Here is a 5625-nt window from a genome sequence, read left to right on the forward strand (position 1 = left end):
GGATGGTTGCTTATATTTGTTTCCAATGAGTATATTTGTTTGGGAATAAAAAAAAAAGAAAGAACAAAAAAAATTAGAGCAATTAGTGCAAATGATAAAATTCTCCAATCAATTCAGAATATGGACACAAAGAATTTGGACGATGCCAACTTGGAGTCATTAAGAATATGCAAATGATAAAATTCTCCAATCAATTTTTATTTGTAAGCAATTAGTGCACTAGTGGTACAAAAGCAAACATAAGACATGCTTGTAATAATTCACATTTATCTGAAAACAAACACTTCATACAACGCTATCAACTATTTCCAAAATTCACATTTAACATAATGTAACAATACAAACCATGCATTAAGATCAACATGCTGACACACCACATAACATTATAACCATGCTGATGCCAACTTCTAACATTATTCAAACCAACAAAAACCTAGGTTGGCACTTAGAGATGAACCCATAAGCATGCTACACATCACATGAAAACTAACTCAAATAGATGATTATCGATTAAATCCTAACAAGGTATGATAACACATCATTCTTGATGCTATACAAATTGTCTTCTCTATCCAGAGCATCCATCAGAACAATCCTGTGGGTTAAAAAAAATATAGAAATAAAGGAAAAAATATTAGTTGGCAAATAAGGCCAAAGATGATTATGATATATATCCATCAGAACAATCACGAGTGACCAGCATTGAATGCAAGGAAAGACAACATGTGATCTTGACTGGCAAGAAAAACATCAAAAATACCCTTCTGAACAGAACTTACAAATTGGATAAACTAGACAATTTCTCAGGCCAATTCAAGATCATAGCCTTGTAGAACACTCAAAACCAAGCAGTTTAGATCCAAATTTCACATTAATTGGATTTTTCTACTATTTTTAATCGATTTTTAAAATTTGCATTTTTTCTTCTGCTGTTAGTTGCATGTGTATCACTAGTCATCCTAACTGTCACTTAGAAAACCTTCTACCAGACTAAGATAAAAATTCTGAAAATTACCAGATAAATGATGCATATAGAATAGGTCTTTGTGCACATGTTAAGAAACCAAGGATCCATGTAGCCAATTTCTCTGTATAAAAAAATACAAGTCAGATCTGGAAAAATTGAGATCAACTGATGCATTCTTTGCAATTATTTTAGTTATCTGTTAGCAAATATTGAGATTTTACTTAGCACCGTTATTTATCAGAAAAAAAAGTTTTCAATTCCAACCACATTCCAAAAACACTGCTTCATATGCTATTTCATTGCTTCAATTAAAAACATAACTCAAAAGGAATAGATCTGAATTAGTAAATACTTCTACTACAATGTAAAGAAGGATCTTCCTCAATATTGTACCAAGTCACTTCAGCCCTTTGTACTAGGTGTGTAGCCTGTACAGTACCACTCTACTAGCTAAAAATAATTAATACATGCCTACACTTGCCAGATTTTAAGGCAAGTAATACTTGTGTTTACATGAATTTTTTAAGGCAAGTAATAGTTGTGTTTACATGCCTCCTCTTATTAGTTGATCTCTTAATTGCAGGGTTGAGCATTAATTGGCCTTGGTTGCACAGTTGAAGCTTTGATCAGCCAATTAGGGAAATGAGTAAAACTTGGGAAACAAGAACCAGTAGAAATTGAGCTTCTATGGGGGTTCATATGGGAATAAAAAAAAGAAAGAAAAAAATGGATGTAACTAAAAGATGTTACGGAGGGGGAACTGGAGGATACCTGCCCACGGTTGAAGGATAGGCTTTCTGTCCTACTCTGGTCGAGTCAAAAAGGGTTACGGAGGGGGAACTGGAGGAGGAAGCTGAATCAAAGAGGGTTCGAGTGAGAGAGGCAGAGGGGTTGAGATGTTAGTTTGTAATAATCTAGAAGTCAATAATACGATAATTTATCATAAAGCTTTGTTCATGAATTGAATGTTTATTTATATATATATCATTTTGTTGCCTTGAGTATTATTACATTTATGGATCATTTCGAGTTCATGACTGAAATTGTGAAACTCCATAATATATATGATATATATTCTTAAAAAGGCCACTGACCAAGGTAATTAGCAGGAACACTAATTACCGCTATAAGGTTAGTATGTAGATTAAAAGATGGTTAAGTTTTACAAACCACTTGACACGAGATATCATTTTAAATCACATAGATACATGTTCTAGGAACATGATATTTGACAGACCCCGAATGAAACATTAAATAGAATTGTGTTCGTGTCATTAATGTTTTCATTCAGTGTCAAGTTCTACAGTATGAGGTATTTATCGTTCCTACTAAGTAATATGTATGTGTGAGTGTTATCTAACGCTGTCCGTAAAAAGCAGTCATAACGGTAGCATTTTCATATGTGTAGCTTAGCTGAGGAAGTGATAGTCTACCAAAAGTACTATTTGTCCCTCGTATTTTATGCGAGCTATAGCATCACTGGGCCCCTTGGTAGAGTTAGATTATCTGCATGCGATATAATTACAAGAGTAATTATATTTGATACTCTACTCAAGATCAAGAAAAGATTCAGTTCACAAGGATGACACACATCTACCATTGAAACTGATCTGATAGCTATGAGACAGAAGAATAGACATAAGTAAATTGTTTATTGGATCGTGATATTGTACAGTACAGCATCATCTGTGTAATTGGATGGTCATGATGTATATTTCCAGATGCCACTCATGATTATAGAAGTTAAAATAGTTTTAACTCTATTTACCAACATAACACAGATCCTATTGGGTCACACCATATAAGAGCTATTCAGAGAATCTTACTGATTAATTATAAATTGATTGTAATTAATATTAAGATGGTTATAATTAATTATACATGTTATAATTAAATTATATTTGTCATGTAAAATGACAAAGCAAAAAAAACTAATGGTTATAATTAGTTATACTTGATATAATTAATTATAATTAATTATACGTCATTTAGAATGACAAACAGAAACACTGGTTAGTTTATAAACGTGTTTGACATGTTGTATAAAAATTACCAAACGAAAACCGCAGACGAATATAATTGTACATGACAATTATACATATTTTATTTGGATAGTTACTATTTACTATTCCTTTGGATTAATGGGTTTAGGATCCATTAAACAAATCCAACCAATATGAAATAGCAAAATTCAAATTGGATACCTCTACAAAAGGGCAAATTGGTAATTTTGGCAACTTCAGGGGTATTTCGGTCTTTTTGCGAACCTCCTCGAATGCCTATAAATAGAGGGGCATAGGTGAAAGAGAAAATTCACTAATTCACGTGTTAATCTGATTACTTCGTAATTGGAATTTCTCTCTTTCTCGGTTTACGGTTTTTTCGGATCGGTGAATAGTGCTTTATCGAATTTCACGGTATTTCAGATTTTGCTTATTAGTGAATCTGATTAACCGAAAGTTTATGAATAGTGTTATTACGCTTTTTCGGTGAATAGTGTTTTTTGCTATATACCGCGGTTTATAGTATTTCTGGCAAAAGAAATAAATCGCTCTCTGGTTAGTCCTGGTAGATAACCAATAGAGGTATTACACGTGTGATACTCCGAGTCGATTTCTTCCCTGGTGTAGCCCTTCTCGCTCATATGCATTCCAACTGTGATTTGGAAACAAGGTATAAATTGTTATATTAATCTATTTAATTGGTAAATAGATTTAAAACTTTAGAAAATCAATTATGGAGTAGATCTGTAAATAGGATTAAACGGATCTTCTTGATTCATTTAATCCGTAGCTTAAGTTAGATGTAAAAATTTTGTTTTACTCTTTGCTCACCTTAAGCAAATAAATGGGTTTGAACCGTCAAAACCCCAACAAACTTAATCAATGGGTTTGAACCGTCAAAATCCAACATGAGAGAGAGGCGAAGAGCAACGATGAGATTCAGCGGGAGGGTTCGAATCTGCGAGGGAGAGAGAGAGAGTGGGGCGGGGTAGGAGGTATCAGGAAAAGAAGAGACGGAATTCCAAAAAAATTAACAGGGAGCTCCGTTAACGATTAATCCAGCGCACTTTCATAGCACGAACATTGACGCAGATTCGAAGGTCCAGATTTTGAAGTATGCTTGGGACCGTAATATGCGTATTACCATAGACTCACTCTATTAATATTGTAGTTTTCAAAGTTCAAATAGTGTATCTAAATCATTTAACACAATTTTCATATGAAAATATACTTACAAATTAAATTTTACAGTTTTAAGAATTATTTTACTATTTATTTAGATAGGTGGAAAATCACTATTTTTAAATGGTCTAGAATTTTTAGATTAAGTGATTTTCTATCTATTTAAAATAATAATAAAAAATATAAAATTGAATTAACAGATACATTTTCGTATTAAGATTATATTTAATAATGCATATAAACTATTTAAACTTTAAAAATAAAAATATTAATTTATAGTATAGACTATATAATTCGTGCTATTCAAATTGCCATAGCCTCACTCTAAATTATGATATATATATATAGAGTTAGACTAAGGTTATGGTGAGTTGCGAAGTAAAACACGTTTTTACTTCACGCAATATTTTTATTTTCAAAGTTTAAATAGCCGATCCAAACCGTTAGATGTTTAATCTATATTAAAATATGCTTGGAAACTAAATTTTACATTTTTTAGATTTTTTTTACTATTTATTAAGCCACTTTGAAAATCTGAAAATCCGGGTGAACTGTAAAAACAATAAAATTTCTGGACCAATGGATCAGCGATTTTCAAAGTGGCTTAATAAATAGTAAAAAAATTCCAAAAAATGTAAAATTTGGTCTCCAAGCACATTTCAATATGGAGATCATGTTGAGCGGTTTGGATCGATGTTTTGAACTTTAAAATCGCAAAATATGAGCGTGAAGTAAAATAGTCGCTTTACTTCGCAACTCACCGTAGCCCAACTCTATATATATATATAGAGAGAGTGACTATGCTCAAATTGATTTTTCCTGGGCTGTGGAGAAATAAACTTTTAAACCGTTCGATTTCTTTAAAATTCGCGCAGATCAGATTGATCATATTTGAAAATTTTCGGAAAAAATTGAAATTCGGTGAATCACTTAACTGGACATGTCCAGTAAAGCCCCCTGAGCGCTCTCTCTTTCTCTCTCTCTCTCTCTCACGATCACTCTTCTCACGATCGCACCTCCTCCTGCTGCTCTCCTCTTTCGACGCGCACCGCACCGCTGCACCTCCATTCAAAACCCTAACCCCGCCTCCTCCCGCTCCTCTTGTCTCACGCGCTGTCTTCGCCCTTCTCTCTGACCGACTCAGACTCGCTCCTAACCCTAAATCACGACTCCAGTCACCTCGCGTCTTAGCTCAACTTGTCCAGCTCTCCTCCGAAGATCTGTAAAGGTACAATTTTTTGTAAGAACTTGCTTTTTTTTCTTCTAAGTTTCAAAGTTTCAATTCCTTTGATAGAAGAGACTTAATTTGTTATTCAGTATCTTTTGAAAACTGGTAAAAAATAATCGAAAATTTAAATGGGGGCAATTGGAATTGAAAATAGAAAGGGAAATAATTAATAGTCATTTAACATCTAGGTCAATGTATTCTTGTTTAGCATTGGAGTTTTACATTATTTAGCTACATGAGAAAAC

At 33.1% G+C, this 5625-nt stretch overlaps 1 long non-coding RNA gene across 1 annotated transcript; it reads right to left on the reverse strand.

Moving 5' to 3' along the window:
* Nucleotides 1-327: 327 nt before the first annotated feature.
* On the reverse strand, nucleotides 328-1850 carry LOC144552031 (uncharacterized). Its single transcript, XR_013510927.1, has 3 exons — nucleotides 1739-1850; nucleotides 1016-1088; nucleotides 328-595 (listed from the first exon to the last, which is right to left on the reverse strand). It is a non-coding gene; the product is annotated as an uncharacterized LOC144552031 (long non-coding RNA).
* Nucleotides 1851-5625: the final 3775 nt, after the last annotated feature.

Source organism: Carex rostrata, chromosome 3 (genome assembly GCF_964058835.1).
Source record: "Carex rostrata chromosome 3, lpCarRost1.2, whole genome shotgun sequence".
NCBI classification, from domain to species: Eukaryota; Viridiplantae; Streptophyta; class Magnoliopsida; order Poales; family Cyperaceae; genus Carex; species Carex rostrata.